Source organism: Leptonychotes weddellii, chromosome 10, assembly GCF_054177405.1.
Source record: "Leptonychotes weddellii isolate Sample4059 chromosome 10, ASM5417740v2, whole genome shotgun sequence".
NCBI classification, from domain to species: domain Eukaryota; kingdom Metazoa; phylum Chordata; class Mammalia; order Carnivora; family Phocidae; genus Leptonychotes; species Leptonychotes weddellii.
This window is the reverse complement of record NC_138378.1, coordinates 32,698,191-32,719,015: the sequence shown is the minus strand read 5'-3', so window position 1 is coordinate 32,719,015 and position 20,825 is coordinate 32,698,191. Positions and strand designations below refer to the sequence as shown.

At 36.6% G+C, this 20,825-nt stretch overlaps 1 long non-coding RNA gene and 1 pseudogene across 1 annotated transcript in view; one reads left to right on the top strand and one right to left on the bottom strand.

The window, feature by feature from the left end:
* Nucleotides 1–20,825, top strand: part of LOC145723691 (uncharacterized) — a 291,414-nt gene that overhangs the window by 79,765 nt on the left and 190,824 nt on the right. The window lies entirely within an intron of this gene.
* LOC115944697 (U4 spliceosomal RNA) lies at nt 1,714–1,840 on the bottom strand (annotated as a pseudogene).

Genomic DNA, 20,825 nt, shown 5'->3' with positions numbered 1-20,825 from the left:
AAGAAGAAGAAGAAGATAGCAGGAGGGGAAAAATGAAGGGGGGGGATTCAGAGGGGGAGATGAATCATGAGAGACTATGGACTCTGAGAAACAAACTGAGGGTTCTAGAGGGGAGGGGGGTGGGAGGATGGGTTAGCCTGGTGATGGGTATTAAAGAGGGCACGTTCTGCATGGAGCACTGGGTGTTATATGCAAACAATGAATCACGGAACACTACATCAAAAACTAATGATATAATGTATGGTGATTAACATAACATAATAATAAAAAAAATAAAGAAGAGTTAATACCTATTCTTCTCAAACTATTCCCAAAAATAATAAAGGAAGGAAAACTTCCAAATTAATTTGATGAGGCCAGTATTTCCTGATGCCAAAACCAGATAATGAAACCACAAAAAAGAGAACTATATGAATATAGATGCAAAAACCACTAATAAAATATAAGCAAACCTAATCCAACAATACATTAAAAATATTCACCATGATCAAGTGGAATTTATTCCTGGGATGGGAGGGTGGTTGAATATTCACAAAGCAATCAACTGGATATGTCACATCAATAAAAGAAAGATTAAAAACTATAAGATCATTGCGGCGCCTGGGTGGCTCAGATGGTTAAGCGTCTGCCTTCGGCTCAGGTCATGATCCCAGGGTCCTGGGATCGAGTCCCAAATAGGGCTCCCTGCTAGGCGGGGAGCCTGCTTCTCCCTCTGCCTCTCTCTCTCTCTCTCTCTCTCTCTCTCTCTGACTTTCATGAATAAATAAATAAAAAAAAACATTTAAAAAAAAAACTATAAGATCATTTCAATAGATGCAGAAAAAGCATTCGACAAAGTACATCTGTTCATGATAAAAAACCCTCTGCAAAGCGATTCTAGAGGGACCATATCTCAACTAAATAAAGACCTTGCATGGAAAACCTACAGCTAACATCATACTCAATGGTGAAAAACTGAGAGCTTTCCTCCTAAGGTCACAAACAAGACAAGGATGTCCACTCTACCACTTTTATTCAACATAGTACTGGAAGTCCTAGCCATAGCAATCAGACAACATAAAGAAATAAAAGCATCCAGGTTGGTAAGAAAGAAGTAAAACTTTATTTGCAGATGACAGGATACTATATATAAAACACCCTAAAGATTCTACCAAAAAAACTACTAGAACTGAAGGAATTCAGTAAAGTTGCATGATACAAAATCAATCTACAGAAATCTGTTGCTGCACAAATAATGAAGCAGCAGAAAGCGAAATTCAGAAAACAATCCTGTTTACAATTGCACCCAAAACAATAAAATGTGTAAGAATAAACCTAACCAAAGAGGTGAAAGACTTGTACTCCAAACAGATTTGTTCACCAAAGTTGTAAGTATTATACCAGAATTAAAATGGAAACTTAAAAAAAGTGTACATCAATTAATACTTATAACTTTGGTGAACATATCTGTTCAACTCCTAGTATTTTTATTTATTAGTTTTGTAGATTGCATATCAACTTACAGAGAACTGATAATTGGTCATCTATTATCAAATTGAGTATTGCACATACAGAAATGCACAATGATATCGATGATGATGATGATGATGATGATGCTAAAAAGTAGCCTTAAAATAATCTCACATTTTAAAATAATAATATTACCTGAAATTATAATAATAAACAATTGTGGCAAATTTCTACAATGTAATGTTATATACAGCAATTCAAATGAACAAATTAGATACCTCAAAAAGTTGTAAAAATATAGCATTATAGCATTTATATAAAACTTAACAATTAGCAATATTCGCGCCTCGGATAAACCTCATTGGCTACGATACTGCCACTGTGCAAAGCTATATATAAAACTTAACAAAATACCATTGAGATTGAAAAAGTATGCACAATGGCATAAAAATGAACCAACTCGTCATACATGCCACAACAAGGTCAAATCTAAAAAACGTGAAAAGGCTCACATAAGAATTTGTGCAAAATTATTTTGTTTATATGAAGTTCTAGAAGAGGCAAGTGGTTGTTGCCTATGATCCATGGTGACAGAAAACAGATCAGTGGTTACGGGGCAAAGGTGAACCAAATGGAAAAGGACATGAGGAAAGCTTTGGAGGGTAATGAAAGTGTTTCTTTTCTTCACTGAGGTGGTGGTCACATTTGTCATCAATCTTAAAATCTGTACATTTATAATTGTATGTAGTTTATCCTCAACAAACTTTATTAGAAACAAACAAAAATTATAGTGATGATGATGATGATAAAATAATAATAATAATAATAATAATAATAATAATAGCCTTAAAGTATTCCCAGATATCCTCTGTAGCAGGTAAAGGAGTGCTGAATTAAAAAAAAAAAAATGTCTTAAACAGTGATAACTTTTTGTAATGGGAGCAGAGGCTCCAAGCAAACCTGTTTTGTAGGGCAGACTGCATGTACCTATATCAACCCTGTATGTTTGATTTAAAAAAGTCATATCACTTTGCAGTTACATCCCATGAGCTCTTCCCACATTTCATATAACAACTGTATTTACTGCCATGTCAATCTGTACAACTTCTCTTTTCTATTTCTGGGCCAATGACTGCTCCTGGAGTACCTCTTGAATCTCCCTATCCTTATCCAAAATAGCATTCACTGTGAAGACACTGGTGCTATTCTGAGGATACATTTTTCTCAAATTATAATTAATTGCTTTCCACTTGTGGCCTTGACCTATTGCACAATGAGAAGTCTCACTTTTGTTTTGTTTATTGATTATCCACACCCCACCTCTTACTCTACAGACCTGGATAGGTCTCATGCTATGCTTTCTTTCATACAGTCCCTGTAACTCACCAGCCTTGGACTCAGATAAACACTTCTCTAGTGAGACAGAATGTCACCTTCCCTCAACTGTCACATACTTTGTACTTGATAAGAGTTTGTTCCCAACTCCAACACAAATAGTCAAGTGAGGCAACAGATCTCATGCTCTCTCTGAAGTGTGGAAATGGTGAGGGGATGGACAGCTGGCTGGGAACAGGTTTCAAAATAATCCTCCTGGAAGGTAATGCCATGAGCCATTCTGAGGTTCCCATCAGCTATTGACACAGACTTTAATTTTGTCAATGGCCTTAATATACTTTGAAGGTTTTTTTAAATATACATTTTAAAAATATTTCAAACATACACAAAATTAGGGTAGTACAATGAAGTTTCATATATCCATTATCCAGATTCAAAATTTATTAAGAGTTTGGTACATTTACTGTATTTATCATAAAAAAGATTTAAATCCATTTTTATTCATCTCACATTCCTCTCCTACATATTTCACCATATTTCCCTAAAAATTGTGGACTTTCTTTTTTAAACATCACCACTGTGCAATTACTAAACCTAACCAGCAATTTCTTGGTATTATCTAGTACCCAGCCCACAATCACTTATTCCTCATAGTCTCAAAATGTCATTTTTTTCAGTTTATGTGATTAAACCAGGATCCAATCACACTCCATAGGTCCATACATTTCTTTTGGTTGCCATTCTCTCTCAATCTAGAGCAGTACTTTCTATTCTTCTATTTTGTCTGTACACCATTGGCTTATAGACACTTGGGCCACTGCCCTGTAGATCATACCACATCCAGAACTGTCTGCTTCCTTATGGGTATCTAACTTGTTTCTCTGTCTCCTGTATTTCCTGTGTATTTGAATTTTGATTAGATTTAGATTTCTGTTTTCAACCATCCTTTGCTGGTGCAGTGTGCTTCTCCAGTACAAAGCCCAACAGAAGGCACACTCATGAGTTGTGCCACATCTAGTGATGCTAAGTGGAATCATTATCATTAGGTTCAGGTGACTATCATTGGGTTCAGGTGGAGAAGGTGGCTTTCTCTCTCTTTTTTGAGTATTTAAAAAATATATACATATGGTTTTTTCAGTGTGTTTCAATAAGCTGCATTCAATATTCATCTTGTTCCAACTGTCCCATTTTGGGTCATCTTCTTATTTTTTATTTATTTTTTTGTGGTCTTCTTATTGGCATCTATATCCCTTCCATATGCCATATACAGTCTCTAATCTCTTCCTTGTTTTCCAATACAACAGGACCCAGCATTATTTTGTATTATTTCCTGCCCTAACCCTAGAATCACCATTTCTCCAAGGACCCTGGTTCTTTCAGTAGTGAATGGTATTTAGGAACCCCCATCAGGGCACTGGGTGTGCATGTTGTTATTGTCTGTCTTCTAAGCTTTTCAGCAGATAATGCTTTTGTAGGTTGAAGATGTATTAGCTCTTGGTCATGGTATAAACTGCATTTTTCCTCAGTTCATCATTTTCATTTTATTTCTCATAAGGTGTATTTTTTTTCTTATGATAGTAAATATTATAAATATAAATTTTAAAACTATAGTTAAATTTATCATATTTTGTATATTACTTCTGGATTTTATCATAATTGGAAAGATTTTCCCACCATTGAGTTACAAAGGATTCCACTTTTTATGCTCAGATCTTGAATCGCATGGCATTTGCTGTGGATTATGGTATGGCATGTGAACTGAATTTTATCTTATTTTAATGGCTAGCCAGTTTTCTCAGTACCATTTTTTATTTTTATATTTTTAAAGATTTTATTTATTTGAGAGAGAGAGAGCACAAGAGCAAGAACACAAGTAGGGGGTAGGAGTAGAGGGAAGGGGAGAAGCAGGCTCCCTGCTGAGTAGGGATAGGGAGCCCCACACCGGGCTCTATCCCAGGACCTTGGGATTACTACCTGAGCCGAAGGCAGATGCTTAACTGACTAAGCCACGCAGGCACCCTTAAATACCTTTTTTTAAAAAACTTAATCTCCTCCCAACTGATTTAGATCACATTCTTATTCATATTTTCTATTTCATATCTATCTGGGTCTATTTCTAAATACTCTATTATGTTTCTTTTGTTTTTCTGAATTTTTTTTATTTTTATTTTTTATTTTAAGTAGGCTCCATGTTCAATGGGGGCTTGAACTTATGACCCTGAGATCAAGAGTTGCATGCTTTACCAACTGAGCCAACCAGGTGCCTTTGTTCCTTTTGTCTTTCCAGTCATCTTTCAAATCAGACTATTAATTAAACAGGATTTATAATGTGCTTTAATATCTATGTATTAGATCCCTACACTGTACATTTGTTGTAGCATGTTTCTGGTTGATTATTGTTTAATATAAACTTTATCTTCACTTTGTCAACCCCTCCAGAAAAAGTCATTGCTCTTTTTATGTTAATTTTACAAATTTGTTTAAGTGGGGGCGTCTGGGTGGCTCAGATGGTTAAGCGTCTGCCTTCAGCTCAGGTCATGATCCCAGGGTCCTGGGATCAAGCCCGGCATCAGACTCCTTGCTCAGCGGGGAGCCTGATTCTCCCTCTCTCTCTGCCACTCCCCCTGCTTGTGCTCACTCTCTGTCAAATAAATAAATAAAATCTTTAAAAAAAATTGTTTAAGTGACATCTATATGATGTTGAGAATTCCCCTTTAAAGGATGTCTTTTCACTTTTCTCACATAAATTTTCGACATTTTTTTATTCATTTATGCCTAGGTATTTTAACTTTTTTTTTACAATTTTATTTATTTATTTGACAGAAGGGGCATTGGGGAGAGCACAAGCAGGGGGAGCAGCAGGCAGAGAGAGAGGGAGAAGCAGACTCCCCACTGAGCAGGGAGCCCAATGTGGGGCTCGATCCCAGGACCCTGGGATCATGACCTGCGCCAAAGGCAGACGCTTAACTGAGTGAGCCACCCAGGTGCACCTTAACTTTTTAGTTGCCTAATGTGAAGGAAGCCTTCTATGCTGTATCCACTAACTGGTTCTTATCTATGTATATGAAAGATATTGATTTTTGTATGTTAATCTGTATCCTGATATTTGTCCACTGACTCTCTTGGGTATCATTCAAATGCTTTCATTCAAAATAGTGTCAGGATGTCTCTATCCAAGTTACTATGAAAAAAGCAAAGATGCATTATGCCTGTAAATAATGCTTGGCATACATTCAACATCTGATAATTCTTTAGCTAAGATTGTTAATTTTTGTTTATTAATTTATTATTATAAGGCAGAAAGTGGAAAGTGCTACTGAATTTGAGAGGAGGGAAAAATTATCTGCAGCTGAGGGGACTGGGGCTGACTCTAGTCAGTGGCATTGCACACAGACTCAGCTGGATGGGAGACCTATGGGGAGGGTATGATGCAGAGCAGGGGATCACAGAGAAAGGGGAATTTGTCAACTGCTGAGAATAAAGAAGATTTCCTCAAAGCTAAAGGCAAAAATCAAAATAGGATGGCAAATATTATAAAATGTTTGTATTTACACTATTGCCATAGCAGTTGTTGGATTCACTCTGAGGACAGTGTGTCTGTCCACATATAAGCCATTTGGCATTCAAAAGAATGAAGTACTACACTCTTGATAGTACATTCAAGGCAGCTGGCAAAAAGTGATCTTATCTTATAGGCACCAGCTCTCTCTTTACAGCAGTTTTTTTTGTCATGCGTGCTATGTTTTACAGAAAATAGCTGAGAATCAGTTAGTGTTAAAGTTAACCCAATACTATAAGGGAGTGCAGATAATACTCTATATTCCATTAGAACTGTGTCAGTAGTTGCTCTCAGAGAGCAATTCTGTTCAGAATTCTGTAAAATAGCAAGACTGCATTGAACTAACCCTGAGCCATGAGTTTCAATCTCATTTCCCTTAGATGAGAAAAGGAAATGTGTTTCTTACATTCATTAGGAAGGACACGGCTATGGGATTAGGACTAGGGAAGAGCAGGCTGAATGAATGTTTATCACCAATGAAATAGTCACACGAACTGTTTTTAGCATGTGAGGGCAAAAATTGTTATTGACAGAGTTGTTTTGTGTTTAGAGATGAGAAATCAAGATTTTAGATGCCTTAGTGAGTATGGTAATTCTAATGAATCTCAAGATCTGGGCAGAAGTTATCAGTTTCCAAGTGTGATAATTTCACTAGGGATGAATCAGAGGGTGGTAAATCACAGTGGCTGAAATAGAGCTACACTGATAAATGACCGTGTCCTTTTTCCCTTCCCGTTAGTTTATTGGTGTGATGATCAACAAATACTCCAAAAATTATAGTTCCTTGAATCACCAGCAGCATTACCAGAGCTTGTTAGAAATGCAGAGTCTTGGGTCCCACCTCAGATCTACTGATTCAGAATCTCTGGGGTGGGTCCCTAGAGTCTATGTTTTTTTTTTCCCCCACAAGTCTATGTTTTAACAAGTCTTCCAGATGATTCTGATACACAATGAAGTTTGAGACGCACAGCTTTGAAAAACACAGGACCACCAGGGATCTGCATTCTGAAAGTAATTGGTGACTTGGAGAAGGCAAACAAGATGATTCATGGCAAATTAAATGAATCCTGGTAAACTGGTGACTACAGTAAACCATCTGGAACCTCTTGCTCTGTTCATTGCATGTTGAGGAGTAGAGTCCCACTAGTGTGACCAAGTATTTTGTTTTGTTCTGTACTATCCAAGTTTTACCACTGAAAAATCTCTGTCCTGGAAACCCCTCAGTCCCAGGCAAAGTAGGACAGTTGAGCCCTCTACCAACCATCTGGCCAACAACTCAATGAATGAATTAATGTGACAAGGGCTCTTGGAGTCTCCTGCTGCCTCCCTGATATTAGGATATTGGCTTTGTAAAATTTCACTATGGAGCTGGGTTGCCAGATGAAAGATTCATATGAAAAATGTGGTATCTGACAATGTAGTTCATCTGAAACCAACTTGAGGAGCACTTTACTAACTTCTACATTTTGTAATGGGTTAGTGGGACTCTGGCACCAGATTTCAGTGTCAGAATTTTGTTTCATTCATTTCTTAGCCTTGTGGTCTTTGACAAATTAACACCACGTTATCTAAGTTTCTTTGGCTGTGAAATGGGAATTGTAAAGTACCCATTCATAATGTCATTGTGGTATTAAAATTTAGAACATCCTGGTAGACAATAAAAGTTCAACAATAATTGCATATTGTTCTAGCACCTGGTGAACTTATATTGTAGATTCACCTACTTTGGGAGTGATATTAGCACTGGAACATCTCTAGGACCTCATTTAGTATGCGATATGTTCAATTTTTATGTCCAATGAACTGGTGGTAGCTAACTAGAACAAAATATTCAGAGGACTCTGAAGCTACATTTGGATAGGACAAGAAAGAATAATGCTACTGATTCATTTTGTCTCTGGCAAATAGTCAGAATGAATGCTATAGAACTGCCATTGCTATAGTCAAATATCATAGTCAACTTGGCAGCACTTCTAGATGTACATACTGTTTAAGTCAGAGTTAATTCTCACTTTAGATTTTAAAAGGTTCCATAGAATCATAACAGTATATTTGATATTAGAGTATGAAAATTATCTTTGCATTCACTAGATTTGTGCCTTCAGGAGAAATTGAATTTTGAGTTTATGTATATTATAACCAAAATTCATTTTGTACTTCTCATTTATTGGGTTTGAGTCAGATATACAGAGATGTGCAGTATTTTAGTTGGGATTAAATGAAATACACCCCCACATGCATACACATACATATCTGGAAAGTAATGACAGAAGTGAAATGATTGGAATTTTTATTTGTTGCCAACTTTGTTGACTCAATAAAGCTTTGTCCACTTATCGCTAAGAGTCATACATCATGTATGTAGAAGTGAGCAAAATGAACATAGTCCATACCCTCATAGAAATAAGGGTCTAATAGGGGAGCTTGACAATAAATAAAATGTCATGCTTATAATTATATAATTATAATGGATATAAATATAATTATTGTGGGGAGGCAATTCTCCATGGGTCTCTGGTGTTTCTATGTATCTTGTGAGCAAGGGCACTGATGCTCTTTTTTTCTGAATTGTCTTTTCAAGGTTGTTTGTACAGTAAATAGCTTTGGAAGATAGATATAATATCTCCCTCCAGAGCACAGCCCAGGCATATTTAAAGTCCAGTATAATAAAAACAACATCTCCTGAATAAAAGGGCAAGCAAGTCTGTCCATTATAAAAGATTCAGATTCACTAAGCTCAGGGTTCCTCTTCCATAAGGCAATGCATTGCGTGCACAGAGGTCATCTGGCTCTCTCTGCACCTTTCTGTGGGAGTTGGGGCTCAGAAAAACGGTGCAAATATACCAATATTCTGGCTACTGCTATTGCTGTGAGTAAAAAACTATCCTTCATCTCTGACCCAGGAGCCTACAATTTTCCCTCAGATTCATGAAACTGGCAGGCTAACTTCTTTGCTTGCACCTAGGGTAATATTGGATTTTTACCTTAGGTTTACTAGAGAAGTCTGTCTGTCTGTCTCTGTCAGTCTCTCTCTCTCTCCCTCCCCCATCTCTTTTCCTCTTTCTCTCTCTTCTCTTCATCTTTCTCGTCTAGTAATAACATTAAATGTAGGACAGCCCAATTCTTAGACCAAAGCTTCTCATAAGAGCTTGTAAACATTTTACATCTCATTTATAATGTGAAACCTATCTTTCTGAGAAAGTTTTACCAGCTTCTTGGTGTAACTGACTTGCAAGTAACATTTAACAGAACAAATTTTCTATTCTCACAAATATTCAAAATAAAAGATAAACAATTAGTAAATGCATGTTGAGCTTTAAAGAGTCAGGCCTGTAGAGGAGAACTGGACCAAGAGACTCCTTGAACACTAACAGAAGAACAGGAGCAGCTACCCTCTGCTGTTGTTGTTCCTGATTTTAATGAGAAAGGCCCCTGCTGTTTCATGGTTATATATTGAGCTGGCTCCATGATTTAGATTTTTAATCAAGTTGAAGAAGAACCTTTCTGCTTCCTAGTTTACTGTTTTTTATCAAAAATGGATATTAAAGCCTATTAAATCTCCTTTTAGCAGTTAATTAGAAGACTTCTTTTCTTTTCTCTAGTCATTAATAACATGTTAAATTATATTAATAGATTTCTAATATTAAAACTTCCTTGCATTCCTATTTGTTCCTATGAACTATTATTTATATGCTATGGAAAAGTCCATGAGAGAAACAGAGTCGTAAGAGCCAGGCTATAAGCAGGGAAAGATGCTCTCTATTTGTGGTCTGCAATTTAGCTAAGTCTAGAATATTTTTTGTTGTATTCCACAGGTATATTTTGAAGAGTCTAGATATTTCTTGAAGTTCTATTTGCTTTATTTTCAAAATTTTCTGGTTATTTTATATAAGCTCTTACTTTTTAAGTGTTTCAAGTTTGATTTTTTATTTATTTCAATACAAATATTTTGAATTATTATTTTACATTTGGTAAATCAGTATCTGCCATCCTTGTGGATTTGATTCTGCAGGTTGTTTCGTTATTTTTCTTTCTCTTTCTTACATCTTGTTTCTGCCGGTGCTTTCTGATGGTGTGTGTGAGAAAAAGAGAGAAAACTAGTAAGTGTTGGAAATTTCTCTGTGGAAATTTTTTGAGGAAATATTTGTATTTACTTGTCCAGTGTCTCAGGACACAGTACTCATAACCACTTTAAATTATAATTTTTTGTGTGTTTGGGAGGGAGTGTGCCTTAGGAAATACCTTTTCAATATCATTTTTGGAGCTCTTGGTCACCCACTCTTCCTCCTCCCTCTTGCCATACAATTGCCTGTTTATTACTGGTGCTGGTGGTTGGTAGTTTGTATCTGTATGGTGTGTCTCTTCATTCCTACATACCTTCTCTGCCACTTCACATTAACAGGTGTGGCTCTGGATGTACCCAAACCCTGCTGCTCCTTATAGTGGAGGCGTCTCTGGTCTTGGTTTGTAGGCACTACTTTTGGGTAAACGTGTTTGTCAGAGCTGTTTGTCAACTCTTTGCTTTATACCTCAGCTAGATTTCCTTTTCCTTCCATCTTCCCTTGCATTCAACTCTTCTGTCATAGATTGTGGTCTGGAATTTTCCTGCCTTCTAATTTCTTTGTAAATGTTGTTTAATAATAATGACAATGACAGTGACAATAATAATAATAATATCATCATCATTTTGATGTTGATTTCACAGAGAGTGGCAGAACTGCCTTCATCAAAGCATCTTTTTTAAGATTTTATTTATTTATTTGAGAGAGGGTACGAGCGGGGGCACGAGTGGCAGATGGAGAGGGAGAAGCAGACTCCCCGCTGAGCAGGGAGCCTGACAAGGGACTGAATTCCAGGACCCTGGGATCATTACCTGAGCTGAAAGCAGACCCTTAACCGACTGAGCCACCCAGGTGCCCCTCACCAAAGCATCTTTAATTGAAATTTAGTGTAGCTAAGCTCCATCAGAAGATTGAGTCTCTGGGCTCAGAACTTGGAATTCGGTTACAGAATATCTGAAGTTATGTAGAGTAATAACCACTTTAAATCTCCAAAGATTCATTCTGTAATTCTACCTCTCTGCTTCCTAGTGTTTCACTACCACCTAAATCACATCTTTCAATCTCACTATATTTCTGTGACTTTATGTCTATCTTTAATGGTTATTCAAATAAATGTGTTAATTATAATAGCTAAAATGCGAGAAAACAGTCTTGGAACTAAATTTAATTAGATTTTGGAAGTTTCTGGTCATTTCAAAGAAAAAATTATGTGTTATAATATTTTCTAATGTTTGGATATATAGAGCAGGTATATCTCATTAATGTAGATGGTAAATGCTTAGCCTAATGGGAAGAACACTACCAGCCCTTTTGGAATCTCTCAAATCTCAAATTTCACAATATTTTGTTATTTAGATTGAAAAATTAGGAATCTATAATGTCAACATGAAATATGAAATAGTGAATTATTTTGATTAATTGTAAAATCATTTCTTAAAACTCTTGAATTATTTTTTAAATGTGCTCATATTGAGTTTTGTAAATGCACCACTTCCCATAACATTAAGTACCTAAAGTTCTATAATCATAGGTATTCAGAAGGATAACTGAGTTTGGAGCATTCAACCCAGTTTTCATCATGAAATTGCATCTGTCATTCATCATGGTTCACAGGCAAAAGCTAGCTCAATACAAAAGCTGCCTTCTATTATTGTCCATCCTGTTTTACCTCTCCTTATGGTGGAAAAGATGCCTCTTTGTCCTGACCAGCACTTAGAAAACCGAAGGATTTAGAGAACAGGGCAAATTAAACCAAGGTCATCATAGGAGTAATGAAATCCTCTGTGTGTTAAAGGCCCACAGCACAAACTATGGTTTTCATTAAATGCAGTTCTAAAATAATCTACTAAGGGACACTTTCCCATATTTTTCTCTCAGAAAAATATTCCTGAGCACTGTATTTCCTTAAGATAATGGGTTCTCCTATTGGTGATTCTATTGGTTCTCTTAATGGGTGATTGTGGGTTTATGGGTGAAAAGGCCAAGATAAAAAAATAAAAAATAAGTTGGGCTAGGTGTGTCAATACCATATGGGTGGCCAGACAAGAGGCAACTCTAAATTTCTAGATTCTATGTGTAGCTCTTCCAGTCCCCTCACTGTGAGGTATTGGGTAAAACATCTGATTGCTCTGTGTCTTAGTGTTCCTAAATTCTCCATATCATCTTTACTTCCACTGGGACACTTCTTGTTAAAATACAATCTGACAGAGTAAGATGTTGAGTCATAGCGAAGAGAACCCAAGATCAGATAGGGACTCTGCAGGAGGATATGGATGCAGATTCGGATGGCATCTGCTGAGTCTAGACCATAATCCTAGATAAACAGTTTGAAGGGCTGTGAAAAGAGAGGCACAGTGCAATGGAGATTGATTTGGATAAGTGACAAAAACTAAGATCCGTTATTATGAATCAGGTTAGACCAGCAGAGGTCCCAGGCAATGGGAACGATTTATTAAAATCTGAAGGTGGTGATTCAAGAGAGGGTAGAGGGGACAGTGCCAAGATTCCAAGTAATTACTCCATTCAGAGTTAGGCCCAGCTATTATATGGGAATAAAAGGAGTAGAAACCAGGACTGCAAGGAAGGGCTTAAAAGAACTAAGCATTGCATCAGAACCTTGCCCAAGGAAACTAGATGACAGGCCTCCTGGACCAGCAGGGGTACAGAGTGCTAAGTGGCAAATAAAGTTCAAGCTTAAGGATCCACATTACGCCAACACCATTGAATGGGGAATATGCTGTTGATGGACTCACTTGACAGTAGGGTCAGAAAAATACGAAGAATTCCAGAAAGTTTACATGGGAATCTTCTGATTGATTACATCTCAGAAAAAGATGGGCAAGGCAGACAATCACCAAGTCAAAATCAGTGGTTCTCAAACCTGAGCATGAATCAGAATAACCTGGAGGGATTGTTAAACAAAGATTCCTGCAACTCCCAGATATTCTGATTCATTAGGTCTAGGAAGGAGCAACAATACAATACACAGTCCATTTAAGTGCACATGGAACATTCACCAGAATAGACCATATGTTAGGCCCTAAAACAAATCTCAATAAATTTAAAAGATCTGAAATCACACAAAGTATGTTTCCTAACTAAAATGGAATGAAATTAGAAGTCAGTAACAAAGAAATTTGGGAAATTCACAAATATGTAGAAATTAAACAAAGCAGTCCTAAATGATCCATGGGTCAAAAAAGGAATTCTAAGCAAAATTAGAAAATACTCTGAGATGAATGAAAATTTTAAAAAATGAAATGTGTAAGATACAACAAAAGCAGTGCAGAGAGGAAAATTTATAACTATACTTAGAATCTACATTTAAAAAGAGTATCTCAAATCAATAATGTAAACTTCTGCCTTAAAACTAAAAAAAAAAAATCTATTCAAGGTAGGCAGAAGGAATAATAGAGAAACACATAAAATAAAAAATAAGAATTAGAAAAAAAATCAACAGAAGCAAAAGTTTTTTTGTTTTTAAGTCAACAAAATCCACAAAACTTTAGCTAGACTGACCAAGAAAAAAAGAGAGAAGACTCAAATTACTACAATCAGAATGAAAGAGGAGACATCACTACAGACCTTACAGAAATAATAAGAATTATAAGAGAATACTATGAACAATTGTATGCCAACAAATTAGCAGGTGAAATGAACAGTTCCTGAGAAAGACACACACTACAATAATTTACTCTAGAAGAAATCAATAATCTGTATATACCTATAAGTAAAGAGCCTAAATTAGTAATTTAAAACTTCCCACAAAGAAAAGCTCAGCTACAGATAGCTTCACTGGTGAATACTATCAAACATTTAAAGAATTAACACCAATTCTTCACAAACTCTTGCAAAAAGTAGAAGGCGGTAACTATTCCCAGCCCATCCTGTAACATCACCATTACCCTGATACCAAAACCAGACAAAAACAATACAGGAAAACTACAGGCCAACATCTCTTATAAATATAGACATAAAAACTTCCATAAACTTATGAGCAAGCTGAAATCAGCAACAAATAAAAAGAACTGTTATCATGATGAACTGGATTTATACCAGGAATATAAAGTTTGATTTAACATTTAAAAAAAAGCAAACAATTTGACACAATTTTATAAAAATAAAGGGCAAAAGACACATGATCATCTCAGTAAATGGAGAAAAAGCATTTGACAATATCTACCACTCCTTCATGATAAAAACACTCCACAAACTAGGAACAGAATGGAACTTTCCTGATCTGATAAAAGGCATCTCTGAACAATACAGAGTTAACATAATATTTAATAGTGAAAGATTCAATTCTTTCTCAAAATCAGGAATAAGAGAATGATGTCTGCTCTCACCACTTCTATTCAACATTTTACTGGATATCTAGCCAGGGCCATTAGGCAAGAAAGAAAAAAAAAAAGGCATCCAGATTGGAAAGGAAGTAAATTACCTCTATTTTCATGTTACATGATCTTATATATAGAAAATCCTAAGGAATCCACTAAAAATTATTATAACTGCTGAGTTCAGCAAGGCTTCATGATACAAGATTAATATAAAAAACAAACTATAACTATGCAATATCAATGAACAATTAAAAATTAAATTTTAAAAACAATTCCATTTAAAATAGTACAAAAGTACTTAGAATTAAACAAAAGTGCAAGACTTGTACACTGAACATTACAAAATGTTGAAAAAAATTTAAAAATATCTAAATAAATGGAAAGATATTCCATGTTCAAGGACTGGAAGACTTAATATTGTTCAGATGGCAATGCTCCCCAAATTGATTATAAATTTAATGAAAACTCTATCAGAATCTCAATTGGCTTTTTAAAGAAAAAGGCTTTGCCAAACTGAACCTAAAATTCATATAGGAGTGCAAAGTATCTGGAATAGCAAAAATAATCTTAAAAGAAAAAGAAAAACAAGTTTGTAAGACTCACACTTCCCAATTTCATTTTTAAAAAATTTTTTTAAAGTTTTTATTTATTTGACAGAGAGAGAGAGAGCACAAGTAGGCAGAGAGGTAGGCAGAGGGAGAGGGAGAAGCAGGCTCCCCGCTGAGCAAGGGAGCCTGACGTGGGGTTTGATCCCAGAACCCTGGGATCATGACCTGAGCCAAAGGCAGATGCTTAATCAGCTGAGCCACCCAGGTACCCCACACACTCCCCAATTTCAAATCTTAGTACACAGCTGCAATAATAAAGACCAAATAGTACTAGCATAAGTAGAGACTTATAGATAAATAGAATAGACTTGAGTCCAAAAGTGAATTTTTCAACTGATTTTTGAAAAGGGTGTCAAGAAAATGAGAAAGGAACAATTTTCAAGCAAATCCAACATGCAAAAGAGTTAACTTGGATTCCTACCTCACACCATACTAAAAAAAAATTAAAATGGATCATAGATTTAAATTTAAGGGTTTAAAATTTTTAAACTGTTAGAAGAAAATAAAAAAAATAAATTTCTGTGACCTTGAGTAGGAAATGGTTTCTGGAATACAATAGCAAAAGCTCAAATGCAAAACTAGATAAATTGGACTTTATTAAAATTAAAAACTTTTGTATTCAAATGACACCATCAAGAAAGGAAAAGAATCCACAGTTTTGGAGAAAATATTTGAAAATGATATCTTTAATAAGGGCTTTATATATAAAATACATTTAAAAAACCTCTAACAACTTGATAAAGATAAATAAACCAACTTAAAAATGGGCAAAGGATTTGAATAGACATTTCTTCAGAGATACACAAATAATAAGGACATGAAAGGATACTCAACATCATTAGATATTAGTGAAATACAAATCAAAACTGCAAGATACCAATGTACATCCACTAGGATGGGTACAATTAAAAAGAAAGAAAACAACAAATTTTAGTGTGGATACAGAGAAACTGGAACCCTCATACATTGCTGGTGAGAATATAAAATGGTTCAGCCACTTTGGAAAACAACTTGGAGAAATATTAATTACAGGGTTTCTCAAAATATTAATTATAGGGTTACTATATGACCCAACAATTCTATTCCTAGCAATGAAATTTAACCTTAGGTACACACAAAAACTCGGACATGAATATTTATAATAGTGTTATTCATAATAGTAAAAAAAACAGAAATGATGCAAACATTCATCAATGAATGAATGAATCAACAAATGTGGCATATCCATTCAATGGAATATTATTCAGCTATCAAAAGGAAAGAAGCACTGATAAATGCTACAACATGGGTGAGCCTTGAAAACATTATCCTAAGTGAAAGAAGCCAGTCACCAAAGACCACATACTGTATGATTCCATTTATATAAAATGTCTAAAATAGGCAAAACCACAGAGGCAGAAAGTATATTAGAGCTGCCCAGGGCTATGCCAGAAGAAGATGTGAAGTGACTGCTAGTGGGTATAAGATTTTTAGGTGATGAGAATGTTTGAAACTTAGATTGTGGTGATCATTACATAACTCTGTGAATATACTAACTTTTGAGATGTACACTTTAAATAGGTAAAGTTTATGATATGTGAAGTATATCTCAATAAAGCTGTTTTTGTTAAATGACCTTATGATTTATGTATACTTATTTAAAAGTAAGATTTGTTTTGTTCCTCGGGTACTTGGGGGAAGGGAGAATTTGGGGGCCATGGATTGAAAGTCTGCATCTTACACTAACTAGCACATGCTACTCTTCTGCTATTAAGTGATTTACCAAGGAAAGTGAACTAACACTGCTCTTGTACTCACAAAGTCAAATCATCTATCATCTTCCTTTATATAAAGTTTCACTTGGGAGCGAATTTTTATTGTTCAGATAAAAGGAAATTTATTCTGGAAGCTCCAAGTGATTCTTTACTATAAAGAACCTTTGCTCTTTAACTCAGGAAGACTTGCCTCAGGGATTGGGAGATGGAATACTGCAAAACTGTTCCTAAAACTGTGCCCTAAGTGTGGTTATTCCACACCCACGGAGGCAGGCTTAGAACAAGGTCTTATTTCCTCTCCTGGTTTCTCTTTGGCACCAGTTGTGTAGGGGGAGAAGCAGACAGGAGTGCTACACAAAAGACTGGCCTCTGGCCTCTAACAGAATACTGAAGGCTGGCTGTATAGACTTCCCAAGTGACCAGCTCACCTGTGGGGCTGCCTGGGCCCTGGATGAAGGGAAGAAAGTGGAGCTGATCAGATTTCCAGCTTTGAAGTGGAGAATGAGCCAGAATGAAGAAGCTCCTGATCAAAGGCGGCTGAAAGATAAGAAAGGCGACAGGGCTTCTCCAGGGAGAGCCTGGGCACCTGTGGCCAGGTGGGGAAAGCATCCCAGCCCTCTGAATGGGCGCTTTTATTTCTGTTCTTTTTGACAACAGGAAACATTTAAAGCAATTGGAACCAGCAATTTATAAGTCAGATCGGTCTAGTGCAATGGTTCTAAAAATTGATATACATCAGAATCACTTGGGGAAATTTCTGGAAATACAGGTACCTGGGTTTCACCCCCAAAGACTGTAATTCCTGAGGTCTTGCATAGGAATCTCAGCTCTGTATTTTAATCAAGTTCTCTTAGGTAATTTAGATGCTCCTAGAGTTTAATAACCACTGGCTCAATGCTGGGATTTACCACCAATCTGGGGGAAACTCTACTTGGGGGAAATATATGTTCTTTATATTATGGTTATCCTAGAATTTCAAATGTTCATCAAAACCCTCAAAGAAGAGAGAGGTTATTCTCAGTAAATCTAATCTACCAATTCTCTGAATACAGCATAGAAAATTCAGAGGAATCTCTCTGGGGAACCCAAATGCCTTTGTTAATGTTCCAGGCACTGGGCTAGGTGCTAGGGGTGGAGATGAATAACACAGACTTGTTCCCAAGAGCTCAGCATCTTGTTGGGGAGACAGATGTAAACAAAATAAATGAAGTATTATAAGAGGAATGTATAAGGCCCTGTTCCAGCTCAGGAAGAGAATGACTAACTCTGCCTGGAGGGTGGGAGGAGAGGCAGCAGAGGCTTTCCCAAAAACACAAGGATGGAAGCCAGACTTCGGTGTTGGGGAGCGGCTTGCCTCCCTGGCATGGGGAAGTGCAGGTGGCCTGGCAAGGAAGTGGGAAGATTCCAGTCCTAGGGGAAGCTGTGCAGAGACACAGGCCTGTGAACCCTGGGAAGTTCAGGATGGCAGGAATACAGAGGAAGTCGGTGATGGGGTGGTTGGGGATAAGGTAGAAAAGTAGCCTCCATATGAAAGAACCTGTAAACTCCATGAAGGAGAACTTTGGACTTTGCCTGTAGGGGATGATCACTTAATGCAGGAATTTCTGTCTGTGAACCTAAAGAATCCAGCAAGTTTGAATTGGGAAAATATAAGGGATGTGTCTCCAGAATTATAACAACACAGTGTTTATTCCTCATTTGATTTGGCAAGTTCTAAAATAAATACTAATAAAAATCAGTATTTGCATACTTCATAGTCTAAGTGAAAAATTCATAGGTATTTATCACATATGCTTCTCATGGCCTCATAGTAACCACACAAAGCAGATGCTATTGCCTCAATCTCTTAGAAGAAATTTCTTAGAAAAGCTAAATAGCTTACATCACATAGCTTATTAGGTAGCTGACTTACAACTCTAGAACACGTTTTCTGATTTTGAGTCTTACGAATTTTCTACAAGATGTGGACTGAGCAAGAGTGTAACTCTTAACAAACACACAGAATTAGAGACCAGAGAATATACCATGAAGCCATCTAAAAGAGAAATTAAAGGGAGAAATGTTAGGATTTCTCTATATGTCAAAATCGGTCTGGCTAAGTGGGGTTTATAAACCAACAACCACAATCCTAAAAAAGAGATCTGAGAGACTTACTACAGTAACAGGTTACTTCTTGCTTGCTTCACAACCTGATGAAGTTTGGGGGACGTTCGTGGATACCTTTCCTCCCCCTGCTAACTCAAGGCCCAGACTTTCCATGTTGGGGCCATACCTTCTATGGCTTTGAGGTTACCCAGGCATCCCCCAAGCCAGCAAACAGAACTTTGTAGAACCTTCTCACTCTGACTCTTGACTCAACCATGTGACTTACTCTGGCCAATGAGATGTTAGCAAATGTGACACCTGCAGAGGCTTCAAAAACCCCTGCACACTTGGCCTTGCTCATCCTTGCACCTCTCCCACCCGGTGCCTACATCCTGCCATTTTAACACTTGACCCCTCTGTGCTGCAGGGGGCAATAAATATGTCCTTTATTACCTGACATCACTTTTCTTTATGTGTGATAAAGTGTATGTGTGATCTACACAGCTTTGTACAGATGTCAATTGCCTATCAAATTATAATTATCATCCTAATAATTATCATGTCCAGGCCATCTATACAACTGAAGTAATATTTTAAGACTCAGGAATGGCTGATTCAATCTGATGAAGACTGATAAAAGATAAAAATTCTTTAAAATTATATATTATTAACCAAACTAAATTAATCATGCTCTACTTTAGGTTCTTTTGGATAGATCATGGCACAGCCACTAAAAACAGTTTGAGGTTAAGTGAGTTAGCTTCCCCCAACTTCACTGCTAGGTTAAAGAATTCAAGTCTCAAGCCAAAGTTCACCACACATATGGACATTTATTTAGCAAAAAACCTGACTACAAATTTAATGATGTTACAGTTGTCTTTTCAAGTGCCTTGACTAGTCCTTGCATGACAGTTCACTTAAGGTGGACACAGCATTCCTTTTGGAGTTGGGCTCAGGTAACCATCTATTCCCTAAAATCAAGAGCAAGACATAGCATCACTTAGGAACGGGTTAAGAGGTATTTGCACTAACTGAATTCTAACTCCCTATTTATGTATGATTAGGAATGTCTCTAATAAATTGTAGCCTTTAATTTTGCCCATTTCTGGCATTCATCATGCTTCTCAACAAGCCACTCAGTTTTACCACTTTTTGTCACATTGAGTATATTAACTAGAAAAACCATGATCAAGGTAGGAATAAGAGATGAGCTTGTGGCAGCTGTTCCTGTAGTATGGCACTAAGTATCGCCAACTGGTCACCCTGGATTATGCATTTTTGATGAAGAGGACTATCACCTGAGTTAAAGCTAAAGCTAGCCGAGAAGCACATGATACTACACTGACTAGGCTGAGGCACTGTAACGCATCTCATAGGGATGGTAATTCCACATCACTGGGGAATCAGAAGGTCATTCCTTGTTCTGTCTCCAAACACTGTGAATGTCTCTTCTCTGAGCTCTTTATTATACCACTATTTTAATGGTTATGTATCTGATAACATGGTGTAGAAGTATTCTATGCTTGACACAGCCTGAAGATTTATAACAAAAAAAAGTCATTTCAATTTTAGCTATGTCTCTTTGTAGCCTGTGGATGTTAGGGAAGACTCCTCTGGTCGGTAAAGACAAGTTGGAC